Source organism: Rattus norvegicus, chromosome 6 (genome assembly GCF_036323735.1).
Source record: "Rattus norvegicus strain BN/NHsdMcwi chromosome 6, GRCr8, whole genome shotgun sequence".
Classification (NCBI taxonomy): Eukaryota; Metazoa; Chordata; class Mammalia; order Rodentia; family Muridae; genus Rattus; species Rattus norvegicus.
Window position 1 is genome coordinate 68,326,834 of NC_086024.1, and position 17,926 is coordinate 68,344,759.

General features: G+C 35.2%; 2 long non-coding RNA genes across 5 annotated transcripts in view; one reads left to right on the forward strand and one right to left on the reverse strand.

Moving 5' to 3' along the window:
- Positions 1-2,199: 2,199 nt before the first annotated feature.
- The window catches only part of LOC103692627 (uncharacterized), a 47,281-nt gene continuing 31,554 nt past the window's right edge, over positions 2,200-17,926 (reverse strand). The window contains exons 1-4 of one of the 3 annotated variants that reach the window (XR_005505915.2): positions 6,904-7,048; positions 5,748-5,772; positions 2,659-2,707; positions 2,200-2,577 (exon numbers count right to left, since the gene is read on the reverse strand). This is a non-coding gene — a long non-coding RNA (uncharacterized LOC103692627). Of the gene's footprint in view, positions 2,578-2,658; positions 2,708-5,747; positions 5,773-6,533; positions 7,049-17,926 lie in introns of those variants that run through there. The other 2 variants (XR_010052647.1, XR_010052646.1) reach the window with 2 other exon arrangements.
- LOC108351230 (uncharacterized) lies at positions 6,997-15,440 on the forward strand. Of its 2 annotated transcripts, none has more exons than XR_001838396.3 (5): positions 6,997-7,110; positions 8,285-8,334; positions 11,213-11,401; positions 13,415-13,561; positions 15,310-15,440. It is a non-coding gene; the product is annotated as an uncharacterized LOC108351230 (long non-coding RNA). The 2 variants fall into 2 exon arrangements; XR_001838397.3 differs by having other exon boundaries at positions 7,068-7,110; positions 13,427-13,561.

The following is a 17,926-nucleotide window of genomic DNA, read 5'->3' on the forward strand; positions in this document are numbered from 1 at the left end:
TGTATATACACTGATGATGAGTCTGTATTTCAGAATGAACTTTTGCTCTCACATGCAACACAGAAGGATGCTTTCTATTATTGTAGGCCTGTATCCTGCTTTTAGACAAAGAAAAGGAAGACAGAGGATTTTCCATGCCAGTTCTTCTTAACTGCCCTCAGGTTAACTGTCCTTCATATTCTGGAAAGGCATGTTATGAATTATCTTATCTCTATGTTTGTCTTATTAATCAATATAAGACCTGTCCATTGCTGTAATAGCATGTGGAGTACTTATGCATGCATTAACAATTAGTTGAGAGAGAGAGAGAGAGAGAGAGAGAGAGAGAGAGAGAGAGAGAGAGAGTTTGGAGAGAGAAAGGAGAAGGGAGAATGGCGTAATTATATTATAATGTCAAAAGGAAAAAAAAGAAAAACACTAGTAGGAAAAACATATTCAGTAAATTTGAATACTAAAGGAAGAGCCTTTCTTATTTGTTAATTTTTGCTCTAATTTCTTTATGGTTCCCAAAAATTTAAAGAGCAAGAATGAGTAAAGTCACTGTCAATATTTAACAAATTAAAAATGATAATAACAACAAACCAAGAACGTGTACTTTGCAGAATATCCATGGAGAAATGGCTTATTTATGATGTTGGTCTTTTTAATTACAAGCTATAATAATGCTTGATTATATCTGCATTGTATTTCATTCCCTAGTTTCTACAAGCTTTCTCTAAGTTTCATAGAAATCAAATCACTCTCCATTCATAAGACTCTACAGGAATAATTAAAGGTGTGGAGTACAGTTTTAGCCTGATAATCTTATGGCTGTATATCACAGAGCATCTTAAACTTCACAGAACTATGATACACTGAGCTTAAACTTTACAGGACTATGATACATTGAGCATCTTAGTTTAAAAACAAAAGGTTAATCTGTGTAGCCTTTGTTAGTGCTTGTGGGCAGTGGTCTAGGTTTTTTTATATACATATTTCTTTTGTTTCCACAGAAAACTGTCTATACTGAAACACAAGACAAAATGGACAGTGTACCGAAGTGTCTCAAGTTTTTCATCTTGTGTCACATTTTCACACTTAGGTTGCTACAGAATAGGGCTATATGTCTGCTTTTTTGTTTTAAGAGACGGGTATCTGAACTGGAGAGTAAGTGAAGACTCCATGGAGATCACATTTCAATGCCTGTAGCTTATTAGACTCTCTCAGGGATGCTGAGAAATATTGACATCCATGTTTTACCTAAAACCAATTAAAATATGAATCTCTTGTGAGTTGGGCTCAAGAATCAGTATTTAAAAGGAAGTTCCTCTGGCAATTCTAATCTGTAGTTAAGGTTGAGGACCACATTTGAGGTGAATCACCAAAGGATATCACATCAATTAATACAGGTTCTGATATCACTGAAATACCCATGTCTTATTCTTAATTTAATTTTGACTTTTGTGCATAGTGTTGCTTGTACATTTAAATTAAAAGGTGAAAATGCTACTACATATCTTTATAGGCTACTGAGTCTTTTTCTTTTCATCAAGTGCTTAAGTATTTGGAGTTCGAGTATTGTCTAAAGACAGCCAATGGTTTTGGGGATGTATATGTATTTATCAACATATGTATATATGAAAAACTCAGGAAAATTTCTTTCAAAATCATAAATAGAATTGTGTATGGGATTTTTAGGTTGCCTAAATCTAGTTGCGGTTTGAATACAAGTCCAACCCACAATGGGATCATATGTTTAAATGTGTGGTTATTAGGATGGGGAACTACTTGGGAGGATTTTGGTGTAGCCTTCTTGAAGTAGGTGTGGCCTTGCTGGAGGAAGTGTGTCACTGGCAGTAGGCTTTAACATTTCAGAAGAACAAGTCAGGTAGAGTGGTTCTCTCTATCTTCTGCTGCCTGCAGATATGGATGTAGAATTCTCAGCACTTTGTTCACCATAATGTCTACCTGCCTGCTAACATACATATAATGGAATAAATCTCAGAATCTCTAAGTAAGCCCCAATTAAATGTTTTCTTTACTAAGAATTGTTGTTTTCATGCTGTCTCTCTTCACAACAATAGAATACTGGCTAACACAAGTGAATGACAGAAAAAAGCAAAATAAAATATCACTTTAACAATGATAGAAGTTTTTTTTCCCAGAAGCCTAAGATAAAAAAATATAATTCTAGGATAAATAAGAAGCTGGAAAAGTGACTTTTCATTGTTCTGATTTATTTTATAAATAAACTTCTTCTTCTTGACTAAATCTACATTGGAAGGTGATGATGTAGGAAGATTGGTGAATCAGACTTCATTTTGTCGGTTTGCAAAGTGCAGTTAGAAAACGATGTTTTTCCCACATATGGACTGGCTTTTAGAAACTTGGAAGAAATATGGTCTTTCACTTCTCAAGTCAATGGGGAAAAACCAATATCCATCACTTGGGCATGATATTGCAAGAAACCGACAATGCCTCCTTGGAGCATCACAGGGATCCGAGACACTCACTTCAATCTCACAGACAGGTATTATCCAAGGGTGGCTCTTCACTTCCAACAATTGGCCATGTCTGTGTTGTTTGATATATTGTCATCTATCAAAAAATACAAATTACTTGAATGAGTACCTCATATCAGAATGGGAACTTGCTAGGCATCTTTTTGTCATTCATTACCTTACTGTATCCCCAGGGCGTTAGGCAGAGAGGGCCTGTTACAATTTACCTATTAGAAAAGAGAAACAATCAATTACATCAAATAATTTTGTTAAGTAGGTCTAACAACTCTTTAAGTTTGTAAATATTACATGCATCATCTTATTATTGTAAATTATTGTACAATATAATACCTTTTCAAATAGAAATCTGACTCCATTTTATTTTTATTTTATTTTTTGTATATCATAATTTTTTACTCAATTTTTAAATTTACATTTCAAATGTTATACCCTTTCCTTGTTTCCATAAACCTTTTATCCCATACCCCTCCCCCTGCTTCTATGAGGGTGTTCTCCCACCACCTGCCCACCCCTTTTTGCTTCCCTATCTTGATATTTCCTTATACTCAGGCATCAAGCCTTGCCAGGATGAAGGGCTTCTCCTCCCACTGATGCTCAAACAAGGCAATCCTTTGCTACATATGCAGCTGGAGCCATGAGTTTGTCCATATGTACTCTTTGGATGGTGTTTAGTTCCTGAAAGCTCTGGTTGGTTGGTATTATTATTCTTATGAGGTGGCAAGCCCCTTCAGCTCCTTTCTCTAACTCCTCCATTGGGGATCCCATTCTCATTTCAATGGTTGGCTGCAAGCATTCTCCTCTGTATTTGTCAAGCTCTGTCAAAGCCTCTCAAGAGACAGCTATGTCAGGCTCCTCTCAGCATGCACTTCTTGGCATCAGCAATATTGTCTGAGTTTTGTGGCTGTATGTATATGGGTTGGATCCCTAGGTGGGGTGGTCTCTGGATGGCCTTTCCTTCAGTCTCTGCTCCAAACTTTGTCTCTGAATTTCCTCCTATGAATATTTTTGTTCCCACTTCTAAGAAGGACTGAAGCATCCACACTTTGGTCATCCTTCTTCTTGAGCTTCATGTGGTCTGGGGATTGTATCTTGGGTAATTTGAGTTTTTGGCCTAATACCCATTCATCAGTGAGTGTATACCATGTTGGGCTTTGTGCGTGTGTGTATGTGTGTGTGATTGGGTTTCCTCACTCAGGATATTTTCTAGTTCCATCCATTTGCCTATGAATTTCATGAACTCATTGCTTTTAATACTATGTAGTACTCCATTGTGTAGATGTATCATATTTTCTGCATCTATTCCTCTGTTGAGGAACATCTGGGTTCTTTGCAGTATCTGGCTATTATAAAAAAGACTGCCATGAACATAGTAGAACATATGTCCTTGTTATATGTTTGAACATCTTTTGGATATACGCCCAGGAGTAGTATAGCTGGGTCCTCAGGTAGTACTATGTCTATTTTCTGAGGAACCTCCAGACTGATTTCCAGAATGGTTGTATCAGCTTGCAATCCCACCAAAAATGGAGGAGTGTACCTCTTTCTCCATATCCTTGTTGAGTTTTTGATCTTAGCCATTCTGACTGGTGTGAGGTGGACTCTCAGGGTTGTTTTGATTTGCATTGTCCTGATGACTAAGGATTTTGAAGATTTCTTTAGTTGCTTCTCAGCCATTCAAAATTCCTCACTAGAGATTTCTTTGTTTAGTTTTGAACCCCATCATGAAAAGTATCCTCAACAATAAAAGGACTTCTGGGAGAATCACCATCCCTGACCTCAAGCAGAATTACAGAGCAATAGTGATTTAAAAAAAAAAAACCTGTATGGTGTTGGTACAGAGACAGGCAGTAGATCAATGGAACAAAATTGAAAATCCAGAAATGAACCCACAAAACTATGGTCACTTGATCTTTGACAAAGAAGCTAAAACCACCCAGTGGAAAAAAGATAGCATTTTCAGCAAATGGTTCTGGTTTAACTACTGCTTAGCATTTGGGAGAATGCAAATCATCCATTCTTATCACCATGTACAAAGCCAAGTCCAAGTGGATCAAAGACCTCCACGTCAAACCAGATACACTCAAATTAAAAGAAGAAAAAGTTGGGAAGAGCCTCCAACACATGGGCCCTGGGGAAATTTTCCTGAACAGAACACCAATGGCTTATCCTCTGAGATCGAGCCTTGACAAATGGGACTTCATAAAATTGCAAAGCTTCTGTAAGGCAAGAGACACTTTATTAGGACAAAATGGCAACCAACAGATTGGGAAAAGATCTTTACCAATCCTACATCTGATAGAGGGCTAATATCTAATATATACAAAGATCTCAAGAAGTTAGACTCCCGAGAACCAAATAACCCTATTGAAAAATAGAATACTGATTGCATTTTAATTTAGAGAAAATGTAGTTCTTATTATCCTGTTGTGGGGGAGTGAGCACTGAATGTGGTATGGGCTTGTAATATATATGCTTGCTTGTAATATATACATATATACATATATATATGCAATAAAGTATATATTTATTCAGTATATGTCACTAGTAGATAAGATTTTCACATCTAATACTTTGAAGGAAGAAATATATTACATCACTCTTAAAATACATGTACACACACAAAGAGACATGTATATCCACATTCATATGTCACTTATTCACATCACCTTAGCTTAGTTTATCACTTCCCTTTTAAAGACCAAAAAGCTACATAAAACTGCACTCATATAAAATTTCAACCTCTTTATTTTCTTTTTTCTCTATGAGAATGTATTTTATTTTTCTTCAGGTGAATTCTGTTTCTCTTAACTTTTAGAACTTAGAAATTTGAGAGAAATTGTTTTAAATATAAAATACAAAACTTCAAAGTCTATTTTTAGACTTGAAAAAGTGTAGGTAATTAATTTGGTTTGTTATCCTCTTTTTCTCTTTCAGTAAGACTTGTCCCCAGTGGAATGACCTTGCTCTGTCTCTCTACAGTTCTCAGACATTAAGGAATTCCTTGCAGTGAGTCATACTTTCCCTCAGTTCTGAAGAAGACTCTCTGTGTGACTCTCCCCTGTGGTTTTGCTTTGACCAATTTGGACAATGCTAAACTGAACTTCCTAGAATATAATTTGCGTGGTGATCTGCCATTACACTGAAATTTGGATGTGTTTGCAATTTTGCAAATATGTATTTTTGGGAACCAGTTTTTAAGAGGTCAATACATTGTCCTTTAAAGCCAGAAAAGATTTTTTTTTATACCTTTATTCTGGATCATCTTTTAAATCTGTAACAGTAAACAAAAGAGTTAGGTGATTTCCCTTGTTCATAGATATACAAACACATGTATAAATCTGTACAAACTATATATACATACATACATACATATATACATTTGCATATATTTGTACATATATATATATATATGATTGTATATAAGCTTAGCTATTTCTAAAGTACCAGGCAGAAACTCTTCAGAGGAAAAACATCAATGCAGTTTGTATAATAGTAAATCATTATCTTCAATGAGAAGGTATATCATCTTTTCCTGAGAAATCACTTGTGCACATGATTTTGTGAAGCAGGAAATAAGCTTACTATCTGGGAACAATCGCTGGACTGACTGCACATCATGGTAAGTCTCGTCCTCTTCAGTAATCAGGATGCAATTTTTCTGATGCATTTTGACCACACTCCACCGAAATTTGTTAGAGAAGATAATGATATATCAACATGCAGCATTTGATACCACAGGAATGAAGCTACTTTATGAGAACATGTTGGTAAAAATCAGCAGTGTTTCTCAATTTACCTCAACATTTGCTTTTAGTAACAGTTTAGCTTTACATTGTCATTTATCTAGTAAAGGGAAACTATTATCTTATGACAATATGTTCATCCAATGACATTAACTCTCATTTGCATATTTTGAAATATATGTGCATTAATAGTGAGTACATTAGTAAGCAAAAAGAAAATACCTAGGTAACTTATTGAATTATTAAGACTAATAATCAGCATGACTGAGCAAATTAAAAAAAAGTGTACCCTGAAAATTAGCCTGTGTGGACTTCCAATGCCTCTTGGTTAAATATTTTCCTCTGCTCTTCTTTCTTCCCTATATCTTTCTTTTGGTCAGCAATAATGATGGTTTTGTAAGTATTAATGAAAATCCTTAACAATTTTGCACAAATTGTTGAGAAATCGTTTTCTTTTATTGTACATGATACAGTATAGGACATTGTATACATGTATCATCATTTGTTCATTCTTGATAAAAAGGTAAAAGTTGGCTTGTTTCAAAGGGAGAAATTTGTCAAAGATTTAATGGTCAATTAAAAGGAAGACCTCTAACTTCTTATTGTGGACGGAAAAGCCAGAGAACACTGATAAAACAATTATTCCTTGTCTATCTCACTTTTTGATTTAAGGCTTCTTATTCTTCATGATTGTACTTCCTTCTTGGAAGCAATAGCTTTCATTTGATATACAAACTACATGTACAATGTATATATAATATTTGCATCTCCTAAGAAACAGTGGAACTTAGAAGAATGGTTATAGATTTTTAGGAGATAAGAATTCTAATTCAAACATCATGATTGATGATGGACTTTAAAGTAAGGTATAACAGCCCTTTGCATTTCATTTTCCCCTTTATAAAAGGGAATTACTTATCTACTTGACAATTAAAGTCATTCTGATCTTAAGAGGTCGTTTAGTGCATGTATGCTTCTATAGGCATTAAAATATCAAAATTATAGTGAGTCAGCAAAGCTAACATTCTCATATAATAAGTTGTCATTTTCTGAACTTCTTTGCATCTTTTTTAATATAAAACCTTTGAATTTTCTCATATAGCACTTTTATTAGGGCAATTCCAAATTATGGCTGCTATCTCCAAGTTTCATTTTCCATTTTATAAATGGACTTTATGATTTACATAGAGCACTGGTTTGCTCTGAGAACCATATCCCATGTTTACATGTATTCTGTGCCTTTTGACTTTGACACATATTCTTCTGAACAGTGGCAACTCATTTTCATAGATAAGTTGCACTTTCTATACACAAAGAACAGATTGAAGCTCAGGGCTTTTGAAAACTTATCATTTTTCATGTAGATGCTCAATCATTGTGATTGGATGAAATAATCTGCCAGGTTGAAATAACAGTGTAAGTAATATTGATGGAGCTATGATGTGATTAATGTATTTTAAGATACCAGGGCATCAAAAAAATAGAATGAGGCATACGTTGTTCAGCCAAAGTTTTCACACATATGCATTTTCTTTTGACAAGTTTATGCTTTGAACCTTAGGCCACTTGCTCTAGACAGTAGTCATATGTTGAAAGATTGAGCTATTACTCATTAATTCAGACTTTGGTTAAAAATGCTACTGGAGCCAGTAAATGCGAATAAATTGTAGTTTTCTTTCTTAAAAAAGAAGTCTTTTATCACCTGATGGGGGGTGTCTAGAAATAGTTATCGTTCTAGAAGTTTCTCTTCATTTTATGCTCTTAAGTAATGAAGATGAGTTGAGAAGGAGAAATAAAATCAGCTAATTCTCATTAAGACATAGTAATGTATCACATCTATGTGCCTGCATCTAACACAATAAATTCCAGTATATTGTGGCACCAAACACATCCACTGAGTTGTAAAGTTTTACAGTTGTACAATTTATCTCGTGTACTAAAATAATTAGAATACATCATTTTATGGATTGAGATTAAACAGAGTTTAATTATCAAAGCAGGCTGAATTTACTATGAGTTTAAATCTCCTTTCATTTGCAGAAGGATTCTAGAAAACAACCCGTTAGCTAATGACATTGAGGAAATTGAAGGTAAGTCTTTGAATAGCTCTCATAAGCTTAACTCATTGACTTAGGCCATATTCAGTTCCCTTAAAAGAAGTCATTGTTTTCCACAAATTCCAAATCATTTTAAGTCTGATTTACTTCATTACTTTAGATAACAGGTTAATAATAGTCAAATCAACAGTGATGACTTTCATTGAGCACTGTTGTTAAGTTTCAAGAAAGGAACTAGGCGGGTGTTTGTCTACCCACTGTTCCATACTGTAAAGCATCATCGAGTATCTTGAGCCATTAAGAGAGGATAGGTAAACAACTGCCACACAATTCAGTTCAACTTATTAAAATATGACAAATATTTATTATGTCTTAATTTTTATGGCTCTTAAAGATAAAAAATTAATCTTTTGATAATCTATAATCAGTTAAGGGATATTTTTAAATGTGTATACACACATAAAATGATTACTTGGTATAAAATTTAAATACTGCATAGAAAAATAAAAGCTAAATTTCAAAGTACAAAACAGATGCCTTTCACTTGGACTGATGAGAAAATTTCAAAGACTAATGGAATATAAGAGGTGAAATGCAATAGTGAAGGGACTGGCAAACATTGCATGATGGATGAAGTGATGTTGAGATTTTGTTTTGGTGGTGTCCTATAGCAGGCATTAGCATATGATTTACATAAAGGGTAAGATGTATAAGGGCATTTGCTAGGATAATATTCATATTTTGACTATTAAACATTTTATAGCTTAAAAACATAGAACACACATGTGTATATTAGTAAAGTGTATAGAAGGTAGTTGGAGCTAACAGAGCATAAATGAATAAACATAGCCGATTAAGAATAAATGTTAATTACAACAATGTTGATATGCAGTCTACTCTGCAATTCCTGCCGTAGAGAGTCAAATATCATTGGGAAATGAATTGACTTGAGCAACACTTTTAAATATATAGAGGATGTAGAAGTGTTTGCTTATAAGTCAATAGTATATAAACCATTATTATTGGTAAATAGAATAAAATCATAGCTAATGTTTATTGAGTGTCTATTATTGTGTATACTTGATACAGACAGACTTTAAGGTGACTAACTGCACACGGAAATTTTCCATGATTTGGTATCTCTCAAAGGCAGTTCTTCTTATGCTAATAAAAGTAAATGTTTCAGGTGCTAAAACTCAGAAATGCCTTTCAATTTGTTCAAAGGACTTTGGGATTATCAGCCCCAAACATACCCATTAACAATCATGCATAGTATTTCCCTACTTGCCAGATGACATCTGGTAAAGAGATAGGTAAAACATACATGCCTCTATAGAACTCATGGTTTACCAGAGCACAAAATGTGTCAATAAATAATTATAGTTTTAAATTGGTTACTATAGAACATGTACACTGGAATTATAGCTACAAATGAGCAGCTCTAAGAAGGTCAACAAAAACATTATAAATACACTGGTTAAGATAGTATGTGAGAGCATTTTATCCTCTATCTCCAGAGGACATTTGGGGGATTTCAAGCACAAGTACAAAGTCATCCAGATGTCAGAGATAAATTAACTAATCCCTTTTGGCTGCTGGCTGCTACTGCAGTGCATCTGTATGAATTTACTGTGTTCATGTGCACGTGTGCCTGTGTGTGTGTGTGTGTGTGTGTGTGTGTATGTGTGCGTGTGTGTGCGTATACGTGTGCCTTTGGAATTGTCTATGCCTGAAATTAATTAGAAAATTAAAACAATCTATAAATAACAGTAATATAATATATAATGAATAATTATGAGAACCAAGTCAATGGGAAAAATTTGGCATTATTTTAACTTTGGTGTGTGCAAAGGAGGCATGTGTGCTGGGATTCATGTATCTGAAGAGAACAGGTGAGATGACTGGAACTGATATCTTCAAGGGGCCCATTATGAGACTTGTCTAAGTGGCAGGAAAGTTGTAAACAGAATTCAGCTACTTTGGTGCAAGAAAATGGCTACTTTGGAGACAGGAAAGCATCCCTTGTGTTAATGCTCACAGGAAAGGCAAAGTGAAGAGGGAGCAAATGGGAAGAAATTATTTTTCCTGCCTTTTCTCACTCTGAAGCATTCATTTATTACTGTCTATTGGCTGACCTAGTGGAGACACACCAACAATACAGAAGTACTATGTGCACAGTCTTTAGTTCAGTTTCAGAGGTGAAACTGCAGAAGCAGGTGAAAATGAAAGGTAAAGGCTTAACAGCTCATAACCTCAGCACATGAATGTCTAGGTGCATTTTGAGATACTATGGAATATCATAGTCTGCTTCATTACCGTAACAAAAATCACATTCAAAGGAGGAAACTTTGTTTTGGACTTAAACATTTCAAGGTTTCAGTCCACAACTAGTTGTTTTTTTGCTTTTGGCTTGTGCTGGAGCAGCACATCATGGCAGAGAGAACTGGTTACTGCATGGGAAGCAGGGAGTGACTGAGATGGAAAGAAGAGAACTAGAGTCCTAATGTCACCTTGTAGAGCATTCTCCTAGTGAGCCAACTTCCTCTGTTTATGCCTCACCTCATAAACATCCCAGAAGCTCCCAACAGTGTCACTGGCTGCTGACCACCTTTTAACACATGAGCATCTGTGAGACAGTTATGTAAAGCATGAGAAAGAGAATGTTTAGTCTGATACCAGGTGAGGGGCTAAACTTTGCCCTGTCAGGAATACCTAGTATAGATGGGATAATAAATCTACAGGAACCTTTCTTCCTTTATTGTACTCCAGTTTCTTGGTCCTGTAATAAGCTTGCAAAGGTTTATTTACTATGTCAGAATTATTTGGTAGTGATCCCAGTGGTTTTGCATATAGTACAATAGCCACCAATAAGCAGTGTCCACATCTGGATTAACTGTCTCTTCATGTTTAGAACTCTGGATGACTACAGTATTAAATTTGTCTTTACTGAGAAACCTCCTGACTCGGCACTGATTTATCTACAGAAAATGTCTTCCCAACTTGTCATACGTTCTTCTGTTTTTATATTGAAGTTGTTTTCAGTGAAATATGTTTTATAACTTGAGCTTAGCTTTCTCCATACAGGACTTTCACTGTACAGGTAAGAGTATATTTTTCTCAACAAGATGCATGAATGATAAAATGAATACATTTTAGGTACAAGAAGATGAGTAAGCCTTGGTAGAAGTGAATGAGGTGGAGATGGTCAAATGGGCAGTGATACTCTTGCTTGTCTTTTAAAAAATATTATTCTGGACCAATAAAAACAAAGCAGAAGGATAGAAAGAGTTAAAAGATTTAGGAATTGTGCGAGATATGATAGAGAATTGTTCTAAATAATTCAGAAAACAGGAATAAATCCTATATTCATTTATTAACTTGAAATTTTTTAAATATCTTAAGGACTTTGTGCAACTTTAATGGGGACATTTAAAATGTGATGAGCTATAGAAAGATTAAACTAACAAGCATATTCAGAATTGTTCACAAGAAAATCATGAGTCTTTGTTAGTTTCAAATATTGGCTCTATTCTTTTGGATGACAAATCTTCTGAAATAATTATGAATGCCTCCAAATAATTTTAAAGGAACTAAAAAATTCTGAAGGAAAATGATTTCTTCTGTGTAGGATATTTTTCTATGCGTAGTGTGTCATCATTTAATAGACTTGATATTAATAAATTATTGCAATAGACTCTAATAACAGTGGGTTCTATGTGACAAGAGCAAATTTTCACTGCAAGTGAGAACATATATTATGATCAGACGCAAGGTACTTGAATTGAAGATAACCACTCTATTAAAATAAAAAATAATGAAAATGATATTTGAAAAGAAAAACATGTCAAGTAGATGCATGTGATAAAATATATATTAATTTTTAATTTCTTCTCTTAACTCTTTATTCTCTTGAGGATTTAATATCTAAATAGTTAGCCCTAAAATATTGCCATAGCTATTTAGGTGACATGATTTGAAATCAGCCCAAGCAATTTGGTTTGCTTTTATTTAAAACTTACAATATAAACAATAAACATAAAACCACAGACACTAACTAAATACCCAGAAATAACAAGGATATTGAGATACTGTGTGAAGGGGTTTAAAGGACACCATTGGACTTTGAAATTGAGTAAATAAATCAACATTAGTATAGTTTGCGAGATCGTTGACTGTATATTGGTATCTCCTTGAGAGGCAAAGTCAAAAGTAGGTGTGATGTGGAATAGAGGTTTCCAGAGAAGTTGATTGGTCCCAGAGAAGTATTTGGTTACAGATCTGGAAGATATTGTTTTAATGGGCTTGTCTCTATGGGATTTTCACTAGTGTTTCACTGTAAACATCCCCATCCTGTGACCATTTCCTTGGCTTGTGGACAGGATGATAATCTGATAGTCATCCAATATTAGTTGTACATGTTGGTTAACAAAACTGATTAGATAAATACAAAAAAACATGTAAAATAAAACTATCTACTTATTAAAGTAATCTTAACTGTCATGATCCTGACCACATAGCATTAAGCTCAGTGTTGTTCTTTCTTGGAGGAGGATATGTGAACTACATTTATTGCATGTCCAAGAAGGTGGCCCAACTGGAAATAGAATTATAGTGTATGCATTCATTTGATTAATCTACTTTTAAATGAGTATATTAAGCATCTACTGTACTGTGACAATATGATAAGGGTTCAGGACAGAGAAAGCAACAAGCAAGGCTCTGGTCTCGTAGCTATTTTTATTCTGTGGCTGGTGAGATTTGATGATAGGCTCACTGATTCCATCTAAATACTTCAAGATCATGTCACAGGACCTTAACATCAATTTATATGACATTATTAGGATATTAGCAATATTGTCTGTTTCCACATTTATTTCTCTTTCACTCACCCTTGAAATCTGTCATCCTAAAAGAAAAACAAACCCCACATTTTGTCTCTGGAGGCATCTACTGTTACTCATTTAGCCACTTGATAACTCGTCATATGCCTCTCCTTTTCCTCAGGATTCCTTGTGCAGAGTTTAATTAGAAATGCAACATGTTCATTTGGGTTTTAGTTCCTAGGTTCCTAAGAGTATTTACATAATTGATTAATCATTTGGGGGTTTCTGAGCACTTGATCTAGGTCTGCCATGGGGCTAGCTACTGCAAGATTTACTCAAAGAGTACAAAGTCTCCAAAGACCTGGCACAGATCTGAATCCTAGAGAATATCATTCAGAACTAGTCATCCTCAAGTTGATCATTGGTCCCATACAAAGGTCAGTTTATATTCTATATTCTCATTCCCTATTCAATTGAATAACATGATTCTTATTACTAACACTGAAAGAAAAGAAATGAAACAAATACTTAAAAGAATTTTAGAAAAGGAGACAATGAAGAGTCACACACACACACACACACACACACACACACACACACACAAAACAATGATTTCTTTGAGGCCACACAGCTAGCAGGTGCCAAAGAAAATATCACAGATAAAGGACTAAATAGAATATCTTTTTGAATTAGCTTAATTAGGTAGTCTTTCTGAAGTTATTTCTTTACCTGTCTGCTTTGTCTGAAAATTACCCATCTGTCTTTTCACCCAACCTGTTGCCCTAAAACTATATTTGTAATGAAAGACTCCACATACCTGTCAATGACCTTAGTTATTTTAAGTAAATGTATACAGCTGGTCAAACAAGAACCCATTAAATTGCTTCTCTTAGAAGTCTAAAATCAGGACTGATTTTAATTAATCTTGGTTTCTAGGATACATTTGTGGACAAGGCCTAAAGACTCCTTGATTGGTTTTCTGAACTTAGTAGATAAAAACTAAATGTCAGGCAGCAATAAAGAAAATGAGGAGATGGTAGGGAAAGAGAAAGAGAGTGAGAGAGAAGTATAGATGATAGATAGATGGGTGGATAGATAGAGGATTGATTAATAGATAGATGATAAATAGCTAAATGGTAGATGATAGAGAAATAGATGATAGATGATAGGTATATTCATAGATAATAGCTAGATGATAGATCATAGATAGAGATAAAGATAATAGATGATAGGTAGATGGATAGATGATACATACATAGATGAAAGACATAGATAGACAATATGAGTCCTGCTTGCATGCCTTGTTTGTGCCTTCTCTCCGACCCCAACTGCGGGGTGTCTCATCCCTACTGGCCAGGGATAATGTGGGGTCTTGGGTGCAGAGGGGCATAGACACATAGATGATTGCTTGAATGATTGATAGATAGATAGATAGATAGATAGATAGATAGATAGATAGATCAATCGTTAGATAGGCAGAGAGACAGACAAGTAGACAGATGATAGATATACATAACAATTTGCTAACATGAAATAAAGAGACCAAAATTAAGGACACACAGAAAGGAAGAGAGAAGCATATAAGACTCTGAAGGACAGACTCACATGTGTAAGGAATATAGAAATTGAGACAGACATTATGTACCACACAGAACAAGAGCAAGATAGAGTAACAGAACAGAAATGGAAGAGTGGGGATGGAGAAGTGAAGAAGGAGGAGTCAAGCAGAAGAATAGAGTGGGAAGCATGACCTCTCAAATACACATCTGTTGTGACTGACACATGTCACTGGTCAAGAAATTGTTCTCATATTCTCAGCATCATCACCCCAGTATTGTCATGGTTTCACATCTTCAATTCACTATGTATCACTGGTGTCATTGTGCCTCACTTTATTTTAAATTTTTCTGTCCCTAGATAAACCTGCAGAGCTGGTATTTATTTGGGTTTCCTTATAAAGCTTGAAAAATAGACATGTTTACCACAGTGGGTATTTAAAGACAATTTATGTGTACATACACATACATACATAAATACATACATACATGCATACATACATATGTGCATGTCTATTGAAACATTTATAATAAACACTTTAATTTAATTTTTAAAATATAAGTTGATTAATATACTATCGAGGTTTAAAATAACGTATTCCTTTCTAACACCTTCTTTCTTCTTCCAGTTCAAAACAAAAGCTGTTTGACAAGAGTAACATTCAGGAAGATGTAATGAAGAAGTTAAGTGCTGAATATTTCTGAAAACTCTTTAGTTCCTAAGGAAGTAAATAATAAAATTGAATTTCCTTATCAGGCACTGAAAGCTTGAAATGATTCCTAGTGCATTGTCACCTGCAGTTACGGATGTCTCTCACCAGAGAAACCATCTACTTTCTTCCTCTGCTGTAGAAATTGCCATGCTTTATGTTGAGGGTATATTGTCTTCGTAAAAGAGATGCCAAGTTCCCTGACATACTAGACTATATCTTCTAATTTAACAGGAAGTCCACAGCAGATCTTTTTTTAAAAAGATCTCTTTATTATTATTTTATCTGCATTAGTGTTTCATCTGAGTGTGCATATTTGTGAGGATGTAGGATTCCCTGGAACTGGAGTTACAAACAGTTGTGAACAGACATGTCAGAGCTGGGAATTGAACACAGATCCTCTGAAGAGAGATGCTGAGACATCTCTCCAATCTCCACAGTGGACCTTAGACGCAGCACTGGAAGTGCCATCCTTGTAGAGCTGAGAGCACTAGTGACTGTTCTTTCAGCGCTGCCATACACAATTCAAACACTTCATATTTATATCTTGTTTGGCAAAAATCTAGTTTGCCATGTCAATGTTGGATATGTTTTTTTTTTCCAACAGCGGGTCTGCTTTAGAATAAACAAATTGTTAAAGCTGTTTAGAATATCAAGTGAAAGTATTAACTATTTAATGGGAAAGCAAGCAGGTCACCACCTTTACGAGTAGTAAAGTAATTTTGTGTGTTTTTAAGTCTTCCATGGTGTCACATGTTGAACTAACTTGAAGCAAAATGTCTTAGTTAGGGTCTTATTGCTGTGAACAGACACCATGACCAGTGTAAGTTTTATAAAGGACAACATTTAATTGGGGCTGGCTTACAGGTTCAGAGGTTCAGTCCATTATCCTCAAAGCAGGAGCATGGCAGCATTGCCCGGCATCCAGGCAGTCATGGTGCAAGAGGAGCTGAGTTCTACATGTCACCTGAAGGAAGCCAGGAACAGACTGAGCATCCTCAGGCAGCTAAGAGACAGGTCTCCAAACCCACCCCAGTGACACACTTCCTCCAACAAAGCCACACTTTCTATTAGTGCCACTCCCTGGGCCAAGCATATGCAAACCATCACACAAAGGGAGTCATTGTTATGCAAAGGATAAATCCAAGCAGTTCAGAGCGATGAGGAGAACAAAAATGTCTCATTATCTGTAGGTTTAAGAGTCCCAGATTTTCTTTTCTAAACTCAAAAATCCTTATAGAACCGCATTGTCTGTTACTATTTTGTTTTTGGGTTTCAAGGGTTAATAGTGATTTGGAGGTACCTTTGACACAAAATGTTTTTGCCATCTCTCTTATTTCTTTTATATGTTTTTTTAATATTGATCTTTCCTTTTTAAAAATTAATTACAATAAGTCCTTATTAGTATCAAAACTAATTTGCTGCCTAAATTCCCTACATAAGGTAATTACTAAAATTATTTTTTAGAATATACTTGTTCATGAATCCTTAACACAGACTTTTTTCGTTTGTCCCTCTCTCCCTCTCTTCCCAGGCAGAATGAGACTGTGCTCAGGAAAAACAAAGCCCATAAGTAAATGAGGCAATTATTAAAGTCAAGTATGAAGATAGAAAGACATGCTCCAGTGTTTATCTCAAGCACTATTATATCATGTTCCATGGCTATATTACAATGAACAAGTTTTGAAAGTTGAAGACTTCATATTTCTCATATGGATGTCTGTATACACTGAATAGATGCCCTCCTGTCTGTCTAAAATACTCAGTTTTATTGAATGTTCTGTTAACCTTATGGCTACTTACATTACCTGTGTGAATGTTGTTGATTAAATCTCAGCCCGTGCCCGGACAGAACACACCAAGACAACATGGTTCCACATGGAACCATGAAATTAATGAAGTTTAATGAGAGAAGAATAATAGAGGAGAGGAAAGGCAGCTGGCAGTGGGCACATGGAGGAAAGGGGGAAGAAGGCAAGAATAGAGAAGAACAAAGAGTAAGAGGGGGTAAGAGAGAGAGGAGGGGGTCAACCCCTTTATAGTGAGGCACAGCTGGCTGTTGCTAGGCAATTGTGGGGTGGAGCATACCTGGCTGTTGCCAGGTAGCTGTGGGGATGGAGCTTAGACAGAATACCAACATTCCCCCATTTTGGTTTAAGATCTGTAGAGCAAGGGAGAGTCTCGAGATTGCTACTTCTGCTACTTGTCTGCACTCTCTCTAATGTGGTAGTCACTCAACACTAACCACATACTTCCAACATTACAGTGATCTCATTGTTTTTTGATATCGTGATTCTTTTTCCTATACTCAAACCTACAATATGTCATATGGTTGATAGTATTTATTTTATTGAAAAATAAAAAAATTATTAAATTAATCATGATTGTGCAATTTTATAGAAAGTATTATGTTTATTAAGACTTACGTTGGAGGTGAAAGAGATGACTCTGTAGTTAAGAGCACTTGTCTCTTCTAGAACACTTACAAAACTGCTCATTGCTAGGGATTCCAGGGGATCTGACACCCTCTCTGGCT